General features: G+C 46.6%; 1 pseudogene; it reads right to left on the bottom strand.

Annotated features, from left to right (window-relative positions):
* Positions 1–4,742: 4,742 nt before the first annotated feature.
* On the bottom strand, positions 4,743–8,128 carry LOC122924131 (annotated as a pseudogene).
* Between the last annotated feature and the right edge of the window lie 8,000 nt (positions 8,129–16,128).

The following is a 16,128-nucleotide window of genomic DNA, read 5'->3' on the forward strand; positions in this document are numbered from 1 at the left end:
TACTTCAGAAAGAAGCACAATGGATTTTTCGGCTTCATACTGTACAGCCGGTGGGATTAAATAAACAGATAAGCTATGTTTGACATACCTTCATGATTTATCCTCATTACTGGTTCAACAGTAACTGGCTTTGTACTTCATATGGCATCTAGGGTTTTATTGTTCCCCAGTTCATTGGCACCACTTGTCAGAGCTACTTGTGCATACGATTTTTGTTCTCTATCTTATATCACGGTTCCACTTTTCATGTCTCTTGTGTTGGGGCATCCCATATTCCCTCGCTCCACCTAGGCGTGGGTTTTTTCCTTTATCAGCTGGCCCGGTGGTGCACGCGCTCATGGCCATACCAGCGCCGTACGCCGCACCACACGTTTGGTCACATCTCTCTGCCTTTGTTATTTTGTTACTTTATGGGCTCCTGATGATACTTAACTGTTAAAACGCGTTGAGCCGCTACTAATTACAACCTCTGCCTCATTGTATGTGCGCTGTAGCATCACGCAGGCACACGGTTTTGGGGTGGGGATTACACAGTAATTTCCCAGCACTACCTGAAGTATATCTGTTGAATTGCAGATGGTAGCTGAGAATTGGTGCTGTATTAGGCAGTGGGGGTCCTTTGTATCTCAATGCTGCTAAAGGCTTAGGGTGTTAAAGTGGTGGACGCAAACTGTTACACCAATACACTATTCGGCAACCCAGCAGCAGATGTTGTCACATGACCCCTTATTTCATACCATAAGCGTATCATCGCTAAGCATATGGTATGAATTACCTTTGGATGTGACGTTTGAGGCCATTGGTTAGCACTTCATTCTCCCGGTTGATGCACCCATTTATTTATTTGATACAGTTTTGGTGTCGGGAGTATTACTGTAACCGGGTGCCACCCCCCCTTTTACACATATCTCTTATATATATAAAAATGAGTTTCTGTCTGTCTAGACGTCTGTCTGTCTGTCTGTTCTTTATGCGTGACCAAACGACTGGATCAATCTTCACCAAATTTGGCACACAGGTACATCAGGTGTCCGGGAAGGTTTTAGACCAGGTCTCTAGGACGTACCGTTCCTGAGATATTCCCAAAAAATGACCTGCATTAGCCAATAGAAGCCAGCAAGCCTTTGACTTAAATCCAAACTGCCTTTTACACGGTCACATGTCCGTTATTAGCCAATAGAAGCTTGCAGGTCCTACTCCAGGTTGACGACACAACTACACTGCTACATGCATTGGGCCAGGGGCCAATATTAGCGCTGTGGAGTTTGCTGTTAAAGAGGCGGGCACTGTGGAGGTCACTGTTAAAGGGGCAGGTACTCTGGAGGTCCCTGTTAAAGAGGCGGCCACTATTAAAGGGACGGGCAATGTGGAGGTCACTGTTAAATGGGCGGGCACTGTAGAGGTCACTGTTAAAGGGGCGGGCACTGTTAAAGGGGCAGGCACTGTGGAAGTCACTGTTAAATGGGGCGGGCACTGTGGAGGTCTCTGTAAAAGGCCGTACACTGTGGAAGTCACTGTTAAAGGGGCGGGCACTGTGGATATTAATGTTAAAGGGGCGGCCATTATAAAGGTCACTGTTAAAGGGGTGGTCAATGTTAAAGGGGCAGGTACTGTGGAGGTCATTGTTAAAGAGGCGGGAACTGTGGAGGTCACTGTTATTAAAGGGGCGAGCACTGTGGAGGTCACTGTTATTAAAGGGGCCGGCATTGTGGAGGTCACTGTTATTAACTGTGCGGGCACTGTGGAGGTCAGTTATTAAAGGGGCCTCCAGGTTGCCATAACAACTGATCACAGGTTTCAGCAGGTCGCAGGTCCTTAAATTTTCAGTCATATGACGTGTTTCAGCCAATATAAGTTCACATTAAATTTACCAGGTTTTCATAACAACACAGCCATAAATAGACTGCACCTACACTGGATGTCAGCATTCTTATCAATTGAAACGTTTATAAACTACTCATGTCTCCAAAAAGAAAAACTGCAGTTGGAAGCAAGACTCCTGCAGCAAAACGCATGGCTGCTGCTCGAGCTAATAAAAACTCTCAGCAGACCCAAGCCCGTCTCCAATCTGACAAGGCATGTCACAGACAACAGCGAGCTGCTGAAAGGCCCCAGCAGACCCAAGCCTGTCTTACGGATGACCATGTACGATATTCTAATCGACAAGCTACTGCCTGGGCTGATATGCGTTATGCTGCTTTCCATTATAATTCCCAATCCCAATATGATCATGCTGGGTTGCTTTAGATTAGCCAAATGAATAATCAATGCAAACACTGCAGTTCATTTAAGTACAAAGGGGAAGCACCAGGTGTAGCCGGCCTGCTAAGACCTGTCCTAGGTTGCTAGTATAGCTTATATGTGTATACAGCTAGACCTGCCAATAGCCTCAATACAGTTCCTATGTTTATGTGTTAAAGACAAAAGCAGAGTTATTTACTGTGACTTCATGTTTTGGATGTCATATAACTGTTATATATTGTGTTCACAGAAGCAGAAAAAGATAATATGCCTTTTAAGATTCATTTTGTAATGTAAGGTAAGCTCAGTGACACAGCAAAAACAACAGAAAGCATAGTGTTAATCTGTTGTTGCTGGACAAAAGTCTAGACCAATCACAGCCAGATTCTTATACAGCAAGAGTTTTCACCAATCACAGCCAGCCTCACACACAGCCTGTCTGGGAATTCCCCCAGCTCCTGCTGCTAGAGTCATTATTCACTAGAGACAGGAACTGAAGAGACATTCACTCCACTGAGATATGTGTTTTTATGGAAGCAGAGAGGCCAACATATGTATTTTAAACAGTTATATAATGTTCCTACTGTTAGTATAGTGATTAGAACTGTATACTGAACCAGTTATATATGTGTTTACTTACAGTTCCACTAAATTGCAAGCTACATAAGTGCAAGCATACAATTGCAAGCATTCAGATTCCATATTGCAATCCAAATTGCATACAACCATACCAGATCATACTCAACCAATCTGCAAATAGTCACTGCTAACTGCATACTGCAAGTAGAACTATTAGTTAGACCTGAGATATACCTCTCAGAGAGATCATAAAGTGCTTAAATAACTTAAAGTGAGAGTACAGATACTGGAGAGAGCAATATATCCACCATTTTATGTTGAATGACAAGATTGAACAATTGAACCACCATCTTATGCATACCGCCATTTTGTGATATCTTTTCAACACGTGTTATGTACATGGACTATCTGCTGAGGAGGCGGCAGTGTTATATATGAAGAAAAGTTGAATAAAGAGGTTATTTGAAGCATTTGGTGAGCTCTTTAAACCTACTGTTTGCATAGAACGGCGCTAGAGGAATTACAGAGTAATAGACAGTCTGGTTAGACTAACAGAGATATCAAAATTCTTCTAATGCCACAGCGCAAAAAGCCCTTCATAGTGCTGCACACCAGGAATGTGCTGCTCTGGAGGAAGGGTCAGAATACCCGATTTACCTGATCCACCAGAAGAACTTATAACTTTGCTTGATAGTTCCTCCCCTCACTCTGCCGAGTTTCTCAAACATATCTGGGTATACAACAATGCCTTCCAAATGACCTCCTTTGGATGTGGAAGACGTGTGCTGGAGCAGGGATACATGCCCACATTCAAGATCCAGGGGCAAGTCTATCACACAATTGGATCCCTTTTGCCACCATTTAATGAAGACAAATTAGAAGCATTGCCTTTATGTCTTCAGGTTTTTTTCATGGGTGACAGCTCTGCAGAAGTAAATACCTGTCACAGAAACAATCCCCTCACTAAGCCACATATAGTCCGTATGTTGCACCAGCACAATCCATATGTACGATTGTTTAAGGCTGCCATTAAAGAATGCCATCACCCGCATACAAATTGGTCATTCAAGTTTACAAAGCACCGCGAGGCCAACATCCTGGAACATTCAATGCACCTACTATCAATGAAGTTGCCATAATCATGATTACGGACGATTCTGATAGGCGGGATATTATCCTACACAAGAGAGACAATGTGTTACAAAGGATACATGAATTTCACAGATCCTATGATGCCAGACAGTATCCATTGGTTTTCTGGAATGGCCAGGATGGCTATCACTTTTAGATTCATCAGATAATAAATGGGTCACCATCACAGGATAAGACTGTATCGTGCATGGACTTTTATGCCTCCATGATTATGATTCGCAGCAGTGATCCTGGCTTTACAAACTGGCTAATGGTCTTTGGTGACTTGACTCACCAACTGTTGGTCGACGTTTATGCCAAGGTTGAATCCGAAAGGCTAACTGATATTGCAACACATCATTCACAACTGCATGTGTTAAGGGGGAATATTAATTACCAATATTTATGCAAATATCAATAATTAATATTCATAAATAGGAGAAATCGTTTACGGACACTCCACCTATTTATACCTTAAATAAAGATATCACTATTACCTTCCCTTACACCAGAGGTGTCAAACTCAAATACACAGTGGGCCAAAATGTAAAACTTGAACAAAGTCGCGGGCCAGCATTGAACAAATGAACCTTTTAACATGGACCCAAACAAGATTTGCTTTAACATTGAATATGGAACAAGCATATTCATTTATTAAATAAGATTTAAATAATAATAATTTTTAAAATAAAATAATAAAATCAATCAACCATTCAAGCCCATGTCTTGGAGTAGCAAGAAAAAGTGCATGAAGAAAACATTAATTATTGCTCAGTTTGCTGCACACTGATCTAATCTGATGTGCCCAAGCCAGATACCTGGCATCTCTTCTTGGATGATAGTTCATCAATGTCTGTGCTCAGACTTTGAGCTGAGGAAATCCTCAGTATCGAGCGAAGGTGTTCATCAGTCAGGCGTCTTCTGTGAGATGTTTTGGTCATCTTCATCGAGGAGAAAAGTTGCTCACATAGATAAGTGCTGCCGAACATGGAGAGCATCTGAGCAGCTTGGGTGCGGAGCTGAGGCATTGTGTCAGGGATGGCGCCCACAGCATCATACTTTGACTTCAGCGTGTCATTACACTGGAGTTCAATTAGCTCCATTTGGAGGTTGGTTGGTGCGTTTTCCACATTAACTGCGAAGGGATTACTGAGCAGTTCAAACCTACATTTCTAGACATCAAAGTCGGCAAATCGCCGGCTAAACTCAGCGAACTGTGCGCATGGGAACAAGTTGGTAAAGAACTGCATTTTCATGGTTTGGCAGCAGGGAAAATGGCCAAGGTTTCCTTGCAGCATCTGGTTCTCCCACAGGCACAGTTTAGTTTTAAAAGCCCTCACTGCAGCGTACATGTCTGTGATGATGCGCCCGCGCCCCTGAAGCTGCAGGTTCAGCGCATCGAGATGGCTCGAGATGTCACACAGAAAGGCCAGCTCACACAGAAACTTTTTCTCCCGAAGCTCTGCTGTGTCCTTCCCTTTGCTTTCCAGAAACTGACATATTTCCTCATGCAGCTCAAAACATCTATTCAGTACTTTTCCTCGGCTTAACCACCTCACCTCTGTGTGATACGGCACGTCTGAATACGCCGAACCACACTCCTCCAGAAAAGACTTAAACTGGCGGTGATTCAGACCTTTGGCTCTTATAAAGTTAACTACTTGTGTCACTGTGGTCATAACATGTTCCATCTTTAGGGCTTTGCCACACAGTGATTCCTGATGTATGATGCAGTGATAAACAGTTAGTTCACCTGCACAGTTCTCTTCCTGCATCTTCTCCCGGACCCTGCCCACCAGTGCACTTGTTTTACCGCACATCGCTGGCGCAACATCTGTCGTTAATCTCACGAGTTTATCCCACAACGGCTTTATTTCAGTTACGCATTTGGAAACCTCCTCAAAGATTTCCTTTCCTGTGGTTGTGCCATGCATTGATTTGAATCCCAATAGCTCCTCCGTAACACACATATTTGAGTCCACTCCACGGATGAAGACTGACAGCTGAGCAGTATCAGATGCGTCGCTGCTCTCATCCACAGCAAGGGAGAATGCAGCGAAATCTTTTCCCTTTTCCAAAAGCTGGTCATACAGATTGGTGGCAAGAGCACATGTGCGATCAGCTGCTGTGTTTCTGCTCAGGCTCACGTTTGAAAAGGCTTGCTTTTTCTCTGGGCACACGATGTCACAAACTTTCAACATGCACTTTTTCACAAACTCTCCCTCATTAAAGGGCCGGGCTGATTTTGCGATCTCTACTGCTACAATATACAGTGGAGGAAATAATTATTTGACCCCTCACTGATTTTGTAAGTTTGTCCAATGACAAAGAAATGAAAAGTCTCAGAACAGTATCATTTCAATGGTAGGTTTATTGTAACAGTGGCAGATAGCACATCAAAAGGAAAATCGAAAAAATAACTTTAAATAAAAGATAGCAACTGATTTGCATTTCATTGAGTGAAATAAGTATTTGAACCCTCTAACAAAAAAAGACTTAATACTTGGTTGAAAAACCCTTGTTTGCAAGCACAGAGGTCAAACGTTTCTTGTAATTGATGACCAAGTTTGCGCACATTTTAGGAGGAATGTTGGTCCACTCCTCTTTGCAGATCTTCTCTAAATCCCTAAGGTTTCGAGGCTGTCTCTGTGCAACTCTGAGCTTGAGCTCCCTCCATAGGTTTTCGATTGGATTAAGGTCCGGAGACTGACTAGGCCACTCCATGACCTTAATGTGCTTCTTCTTGAGCCACTCCTTTGTTGCCTTTGCTGTATGTTTTGGGTCATTGTCGTGCTGGAACACCCATCCACGACCCATTTTCAGTTTCCTGGCAGAGGGAAGGAGGTTGTCGCTCAGGATTTCACGATACATGGCTCCGTCCATTTTCCCGTTTATGCGAATAAGTTGTCCTGTGCCCTTAGCAGAAAAACACCCCCAAAGCAAAATGTTTCCACCCCCATGCTTGACGGTGGGGACGGTGTTTTGGGGGTCATAGGCAGCATTTTTCTTCCTCCAAACACAGCGAGTTGAGTTAATGCCAAAGAGCTCTATTTTGGTCTCATCAGACCACAGCACCTTCTCCCAGTCACTCTCTGAATCATTCAGGTGTTCATTGGCAAACTTCAGACGGGCCTGCACATGTGCCTTCCTGAGCAGGGGGACCTTGCGAGCCCTGCAGGATTTTAATCCATTGCGGTGTAATGTGTTTCCAATGGTTTTCTTGGTGACTGTGGTCCCTGCTAATTTGAGGTCATTAACTAACTCCTCCCGTGTAGTTCTAGGATGCTTTTTCACCTTTCTCAGAACCATTGACACCCCACGAGGTGAGATCTTGCGTGGAGCCCCAGAGCGAGGTCGATTGATGGTCATTTTGTGCTCCTTCCATTTTCGAACAATCGCACCAACAGTTGTCACCTTCTCTCCCAGCTTCTTGCTAATGGTTTTGTAGCCCATTCCAGCCTTGTGCAGGTCTACAATTTTGTCTCTGACATCCTTGGACAGCTCTTTGGTCTTTCCCATGTTGGAGAGTTTGGAGTCTGCTTGATTGATTGATTCTGTGGACAGGTGTCTTTTATACAGGTGACTAGTTAAGACAGGTGTCCTTAATGAGGGTGACTAATTGAGTAGAAGTGTCTAACCACTCTGTGGGAGCCAGAACTCTTAATGGTTGGTAGGGGTTCAAATACTTATTTCACTCAATGAAATGCAAATCAGTTGCTATCTTTTATTTAAAGTTATTTTTTCGATTTTCCTTTTGATGTGCTATCTGCCACTGTTACAATAAACCTACCATTGAAATGATACTGTTCTGAGACTTTTCATTTCTTTGTCATTGGACAAACTTACAAAATCAGTGAGGGGTCAAATAATTATTTCCTCCACTGTAACTAGCTTTTACAGCAGCCTCACTTTGTGATGTGGCTTTTTTGAACATATTCTGTTGTGAAACCAAACTTCTTTTCATCTCCTCCACTTTCTGGCTCTTTTGAGTCCTGTCCAGGTCCTTGTACTTGTCATGGTGTTTTGTTTCATAGTGTCGTCGAATGTTGTACTCCTTAGTTATAGCCACGTTGACTCCACAAATCAGACAAACAGGTCTGTCTTTTACATATGTAAACAGATATTCTGTCTCCCACCTGTCCAGAAAGTTCCTGTTGTCTGCCTTTCTTTTTGCCATTTTTGGGAAAGGGTTCCACAGTGACAGTTGTAGCTTGAGATCGCTATGACTTCTGTCACACAGGAGAGGGCGTTTCTGGGACCTGTCCTTATTGACGCGCCAAAACATCAGTAAGGCATTATGGGATTTGTAGTAACATAGTAACATAGTACATAAGGCCGAAAAAAGACATTTGTCCATCCAGTTCGGCCTGTAATCCTGCAAGTTGATCCAGAGGAAGGCAAAAAACCCCTGTGAGGTAGAAGCCAATTTTCCTCACTTTAGGAGAATAAAAAATTCCTTCCCGACTCCAATCAGGCATCAGAATAACTCCCAGGATCAGCGACCCCTCTCTAGTAGCTATAGCCTGTAATATTATTACACTCCAGAAATACATCCAGGCCCCTCCTGAATTCCTTTATTGTACTCACCATCACCACCTCCTCAGGCAGAGAGCTCCATAGTCTCACTGCTCTTACAGTAAAGAATCCTCTTCTATGTCTGTGTACAAACCTTCTTTCCTCCAGACGCAGAGGATGTCCCCTCGTCGCAGTCACCGTCCTGGGGATAAATAGCTGATGGGAGAGATCTCTGTACTGACCCCTGATATATTTATACATAGTAATTAGATCTCCCCTCAGTCGTCTTTTTTCTAAAGTGAATAACCCTAATTTTGATAATCTTTCAGGGTACTGTAGTTGCCCCATTCCAGTTATTACTTTAGTTGCCCTCCTCTGAACCCTCTCCAGCTCTGCTATGTCTACCTTGTTCACAGGAGCCCAGAACTGTACACAGTACTCCATGTGTGGTCTGACTAATGATTTGTAAAGTGGTAGGACTATGTTCTCATCACGGGCATCTATGCCCCTTTTGATGCAACCCATTATCTTATTGGCCTTGGCAGCAGCTGCCTGACACTGGTTTTTGCAGCTTAGTTTGCTGTTTATTAAAATTCCTAGATCCTTTTCCATGTCAGTGTTACCGAGTGTTTTACCATTTAGTATGTACAGGTGACTTGCATTATTCCTTCCCATGTGCATAACCTAGTATTAGCGATGAATGAATGCGCTGTATAATACCGGCGGGCTAGCTCTAGTAGTCATTTGGTATAGCCTCGCGGGCCAAATATAATTACACTGCGGGCCAAATTTGGCCCGCGGGCCAGAGTTTGACACCCCTGCCTTACACTAATCGCCAAACTAGCTGCATGCGCCTTACTACCGCTAATAAAACACACTACACAGTAGGTACAAATAACACACAATATTTATTACTACCTACGGTACACTAAATAGTGACGCATACAATACACTAACAATACAGTACTAAAAATACAGTACTAACTACACTACACAATCCCAAATTCCACCCACAAACCTTAACTAACCTACACACATACAAAAGCAGCCTACCCTTACTATCACTGGACTATCCCTAGGGGAAATAAGAGGGGTTAATACGAGGTGCAGGGAACTTTGGGTAGCAGGGTTTACTGGGACCTGTAAGGGTTAATGCAGGCCACAGATAGCAGGGGAACAGGGTTGGATAAATGCAGGGATAATGGGGAGGGAGGTCAGGGGTTAATAGTTGGGGGGGTATTGGGTGGTGGTAATATGGGAAAATAGGAATAGTAGGGGAATATGGGCAGGTAGGGGTTAATAGAGTGGTAGGGGAATATGGGCAAGTAAGGGTTAAATAGCATTTTTGGGATAGTGGTAGGGGAATATGGGCAAGTAAGGGTTAATAATCGTTCATGGGATAGTGGGGTAATACTCAGCCCTCCAGGGGTATGCTCGTTGTCCAGGGGATGATTCTCCTGGGGGGGCGGCTCGGCTCTTCTAACTCAGTGCAGGGGCCGTCGGATATTTATATCCGTCAGTCTGCACTTCCAGGCCGCCCGCACAGTCAAGGACACGTGGGCCGGCGCGGTGATATGACGTCACCGCGCCAGCCCGCGCATCCCTGCGCGCGCTCGGCCAGGTCGCACCGCTCGCTGCCAGGCGGGAAAAGCCTTTGATCTCCTGCCTATAGCGATTTCATTTCAGGCAGCGCGATAGTAATCGCGCTCCCGGAATGCGCATAATAGAAGGAGGGGAGGTTTCTCCCTTCCTTCTGTTATGCGTAATTATCACCAGCAGCGCTGGAGATAATTAAAGCAAAGGACTCTTGGAGGGGCATATAAAAGGGGGGGACAATAAGGGGACACATATGTATTAAAGGGGGCATTATAGATAAGGATACACATAAGGGGACATATTCCCCACAGGGGCTGCAATGAGCCCCTGGGGGACACTAAGGACAGATGTGCGCAGAAGCTGGGCACATCTGCGCACATCATAGTGTATGCACATATATTATATATGCATGTACGTGTTTGCATCAGTGCTGCACGACATGGGAATTTTGTGCGATTGCGATTAGGGCCCTAAAAATTGTGATAACGATATGCGATGCGATATTTTAAGGGAATTGTGCTAGAGGTCTATTTGCTTGGATTTTCCCATATGAGCCGCTGATGCGGCTGGGTATGACATAGTTATGGGGGATCTGTGGAGGACGCTGTTATGGGGGATCTGTGGAGGACGCTGTTATAGGGGATGTGTGCTATGACACATAGGGCCATGAAGGGGGACAGCATAAGACATATAGCATCTTATGCTGGTCCCCCTCATGGCCCTATGTGTCCCCTCATGTGTCCTAAACTGCGCACATAACTGGTTTTGTGTGTAAAGTATTTTACTAGTGTGTGAAACAATCTCTCTCCTATTGATAACATGGCCGCCTCTGTACTCACTGTCACTATGAATGCACTACAGCGAGCGGCAGCGAGGTGGCCGGCCAGCGAGTGAATGACGTCACTTAGTAATGCTCCTCCCACTTCAGGAAGCAGGAGCGTTACTAAGTGACGTCAGTCACGCGCCGGCCGGCCACCTCGCTGCCGCTCGCTGTAGTGCATTCATAGTGACAGTAAGTACAGAGGCCGGACCTGTTATCAATAGGAGAGAGATTGTTTCACACACTAGTAAAATACTTTACACACAAAGCCAGTTATGTGCGCGGGGCCCCTTCATATATAATCGCGGCATTTTCGGGTCGGCCAAATCGCAATATCGCATTTGCCGATTATCGCGATTCGATTATTTCTTCGATTTATCGTGCAGCCCTAGTTTGCATGCGCATATATATTTCAACCCTTCCTCAACTGCATGCAACTGGATATCTCAACCTCTTGGATGCAATTCGTACTGACAGGAGACCTGACATTGTTGGACGACAGGTCATTCTGCCTTCTTGCTTTATTGTCAGCCCGAGGCAGATGCAGGAGTATGTCCAAGATTGCATGACATATGTCCGCAAATATGGTCGGCCACACCTCTTCATTACTTTCACATGCAATCCAGATTGGCCAGAAATTAAGACCATGCAATTCCCTAGCCAGGCCAACATTGTGCGACATTACTGGGCTGCACGAGTCTTTCAGCTAAAAGTGAACAAGCGAATGGATTTTCTCACCAAGGGTTGTATTTTTGGAGAACCCCAGTGTTGGTGTTACACAATAGAATGGCAAAAGCGAGGATTGCCACAATCTCACATGTTATTGTGGCTTAAGGAAAAGATTCAGCCAAACCAGATTGATTCAATAATTAGTGCTGAAATTCCTAGCAATGTAGTGGATCCTGTAGTCTTCCAGACGATCACCAAGCACATGATTCATGGCCCCTGTGGAGCAGGTTACCCAAATCCAGGCTGTGTGGAGCAGGGTCAATGCAAAAAGAGATATCCAAGGCAGCTTTTATCTGAAGCGCAGACCGATGGTGATGGATGCCCATTGTACCGGCATAGAAAGCCTGGCGAAGGTGGCTTCTCATTCATCAAAAGGGTCAAAGTGCTGACTGAAGATGGTCATCAGGTTATGCTCATGGCCAGTGTTGAAATTGACAACAGGTTCATTGTCCCATATTCACCACTTTTGTGCAAGGTATGTCCTGCTCACATTAATGTGGAGTTCTGCAGTTCCATCTCAGCTATAAAGTACATCTGCAAATACATTTATAAGGGTTCTGATTAGGGATGAGCGAACCCGAACTGTATAATTCGGGTTCGTACCGAATTTTGGGGTGTCCGTGACACGGACCCGAACCCTAACATTTTCGTAAAAGTCTGGGTTCGGGTTCGGTGTTCGGCGCTTTCTTGGCGCTTTTTGAAAGGCTGCAAAGCAGCCAATCAACAAGCATCATACTACTTGCCCCAAGAGGCCATCACAGCCATGCCTACTATTGGCATGGCTGTGATTGGCCAGTGCAGCATGTGACCCAGTTTCTATATAAGCTGGAGTCACATAGCGCCGCCCGTCACTCTGCTGATACAAGTGTAGGGAGAGGTTGCAGCTGCGACGTTAGGGCGAGATTAGGCAGTGATTAACTCCTCCAAAAGACTTCATTCAGTGATCGATCTGCAGCTGTGGATCATTGAACTGCAGCTATTGAATTGCTCACTGTTTTTAGGCTGCCCAGAGCGTTTTTCATTCACTTTCTTCTGGGTTGATCGGCGGCCATTTTGTGTCTTGTGGTGCGCCAGCACAAGCTGCCACCAAGTACATTTAACCATCAATAGTGTGGTTATTTTTTGGCCATATACTACATCAGGGGCAAGCTGAGTCTGTCACCAAGTTATTCTCAATAACTTCACACACACGCTACTGTGCAATTCCAAGTCTAATTCTGTGTGTAAACCTATACCTGTCACCCAGCGCCTAAATAATAGGCCTCAAATTTATAGTCAGCTAAATCTGTGGTTACTGCTGTGCCTGTGTTAGTGTAATACGGTACCTAAATAGATAGCCAGATAGTGTTAGGTGTCTGTAAAAAAAAGGCCGGAATTTGAATACAATACATTGGGCCAAATAATATTTTTCTTATTGTGGTGAACGGTAACTATGAGGAAAACATCTAGTAAGGGACGCGAACATGGTCGTGGTGGTGTTAGTGGACCCTCTGGTGCTGGGAGAGGACGTGGCCGTTCTGCCACAGCCACACGTCCTAGTGTACCAACTACCTCAGGTCCCAGTAGCCGCCAGAATTTACAGCGATATTTGGTGGGGCCCAATGTCGTCCTAAGGATGGTAAGGCCTGAGCAGGTACAGGCATTAGTCAATTGGGTGGCCGACAGTGGATCCAGCACGTTCACATTATCTCCCACCCAGTCTTCTGCAGAAAGCGCACAGATTGCGCCTGAAAACCAAGTCCATCAGTCTGTCACATCAGCCCCATGCATACCAGGGAAACTGTCTGAGCCTCAAGTTATGCAGCAGTCTCTTATGCTGTTTGAAGACTCCGCTGGCAGGGTTTCCCAAGGGCATCCACCCAGCCCTTCCCCAGCGGTGGAAGACATAGAATGCACTGACGCACAACCACTTATGTTTCCTGATGATGAGGACATGGGAATACCACCTCAGCACGTCTCTGATGATGACGAAACACAGGTGCCAACTGCTGCGTCTTTCTGCAGTGTGCAGACTGAACAGGAGGTCAGGGATCAAGACTGGGTGGAAGACGATGCAGGGGACGATGAGGTCCTAGACCCCACATGGAATGAAGGTCGTGCCACTGACTTTCACAGTTCAGAGGAAGAGGCAGTGGTGAGACCGAGCCAACAGCGTAGCAAAAGAGGGAGCAGTGGGCAAAAGCAGAACACCCGCCGCCAAGAGACTCCGCCTGCTACTGACCGCCGCCATCTGGGACCGAGCACCCCAAAGGCAGCTTCAAGGAGTTCCCTGGCATGGCACTTCTTCAAACAATGTGCTGACGACAAGACCCGAGTGGTTTGCACGCTGTGCCATCAAAGCCTGAAGCGAGGCATTAACGTTCGTTCTGAACCTTAGCACAACCTGCATGACCAGGCACCTGCATGCAAAGCATGAACTGCAGTGGAGTAAACACCTTAAAACCAAGGATGTCACTCAGGCTCCCCCTGCTACCTCTTCTGCTGCTGCCGCCTCGGCCTCTTCTGCTGCTGCCGCCTCGGCCTCTTCTGCTGCTGCCGCCTCGGCCTCTTCCTCCGCCTCTGGAGGAACGTTGGCACCTGCCGCCCAGCAAACATGGGATGTACCACCAACACCACCACCACCTCCGTCACCAAGCATCTCAACCATGTCACACGGCAGCGTTCAGCTCTCCATCTCACAGACATTTGAGAGAAAGCGTAAATTCCCACCTAGCCACCCTCGATCCCTGGCCCTGAATGCCAGCATTTCTAAACTACTGGCCTATGAAATGCTGTCATTTAGGCTGGTGGACACAGACAGCTTCAAACAGCTCATGTCGCTTGCTGTCCCACACTATGTTGTTCCCAGCCGGCACTACTTCTCCAAGAGAGCCATGCCTTCCCTGCACAAGCAAGTATCCGATAAAATCAAGTGTGCACTGCGCAACGCCATCTGTGGCAAGGTCCACCTAACCACAGATACGCGGACCAGTAAGCACGGCCAGGGACGCTATATCTCCCTAACTGCACACTGGGTAAATGTAGTGGCGGCTGGGCCCCAGGCGGAGAGCTGTTTGGCGCACGTCCTTCCGCCGCCAAGGATCGCAGGGCAACATTCTTTGCCTCCTGTTGCCACCTCCTCCTTCTCGGCTTCCTCCTCCTCTTCTTCCACCTGCTCATCCAGTCAGCCACACACCTTCACCACCAACTTCAGCACAGCCCGGGGTAAACGTCAGCAGGCCGTTCTGAAACTCATATGTTTGGGGGACAGGCCCCACACCGCACAGGAGTTGTGGCGGGGTATAGAACAACAGACCGACGAGTGGTTGCTGCCGGTGAGCCTCAAGCCCGGCCTGGTGGTGTGCGATAATGGGCGAAATCTCGTTGCAGCTCTGGGACTAGCCGGTTTGACGCACACCCCTTGCCTGGCGCATGTGCTGAATTTGGTGGTGCAGAAGTTCATTCACAACTACCCCGACATGTCAGAGCTGCTGCATAAGGTGCGGGCCGTCTGTTCGCGCTTCCGGCGTTCACATCCTGCCGCTGCTCGCCTGTCTGCGCTACAGCGTAACTTCGGCCTTCCCGCTCACCGCCTCATATGCGACGTGCCCACCAGGTGGAACTCCACCTTGCACATGCTGGACAGACTGTGCGAGCAGCAGCAGGCCATAGTGGAGTTTCAGCTGCAGCACGCACGGGTCAGTCGCACTGCGGATCAGCCCCACTTCACCACCAATGACTGGGCCTCCATGCGAGACCTGTGTGCCCTGTTGCGCTGTTTCGAGTACTCCACCAACATGGCCAGTGGCGATGACGCCGTTATCAGCGTTACAATACCACTTCTATGTCTCCTTGAGAAAACACTTAGGGCGATGATGGAAGAGGAGGTGGCCCAGGAGGAGGAGGAGGAGGAGGAAGAGGGGTCATTTTTAGCACTTTTAGGCCAGTCTCTTCGAAGTGACTCAGAGGGAGTTTTTTTGCAACAGCAGAGGCCAGGTACAAATGTGGCCAGACAGGGCCCACTACTGGAGGACGAGGAGGTGGAGGAGGAGGAGGATGAAGCATGGTCACAGCGGGGTGGCACCCAACGCAGCTCGGGCCCATCACTGGTGCGTGGCTGGGGGGATAGCCAGGACGATGACTATACGCCTCCCACAGAGATTAGACATTAACTACCTCCCCTTAACCATATATTATTGTACTCCAGGGCACTTCCTCATTCAATCCTCTTTTTATTTTTATTTTACCATTATATTGCGAGGCTACCCAAAGTTGAATGAATCTCTCCTCTGTTTGGGTGCCGGTGCCTAAAAATATCTGACAGTGGCCTGTTCCAGTGGTGGGTGACGTGAAGCCTGATTCTCTGCTATGACATGCAGACTGATTCTCTGCTGACATGAAGCCTGAATCTCTGTTATGGGACCTCTCTCCTCTGTCTGGGTGCCGGGGCCTAAATTATATCACAATGGACTGTTCCAATGTTGGGTGACGTGAAGCATGATTCTCCACTGACATGAAGCCTGAATCTCCGCTATGGG

Source organism: Bufo gargarizans, unplaced genomic scaffold (assembly GCF_014858855.1).
Source record: "Bufo gargarizans isolate SCDJY-AF-19 unplaced genomic scaffold, ASM1485885v1 original_scaffold_832_pilon, whole genome shotgun sequence".
Taxonomy (NCBI): domain Eukaryota; kingdom Metazoa; phylum Chordata; class Amphibia; order Anura; family Bufonidae; genus Bufo; species Bufo gargarizans.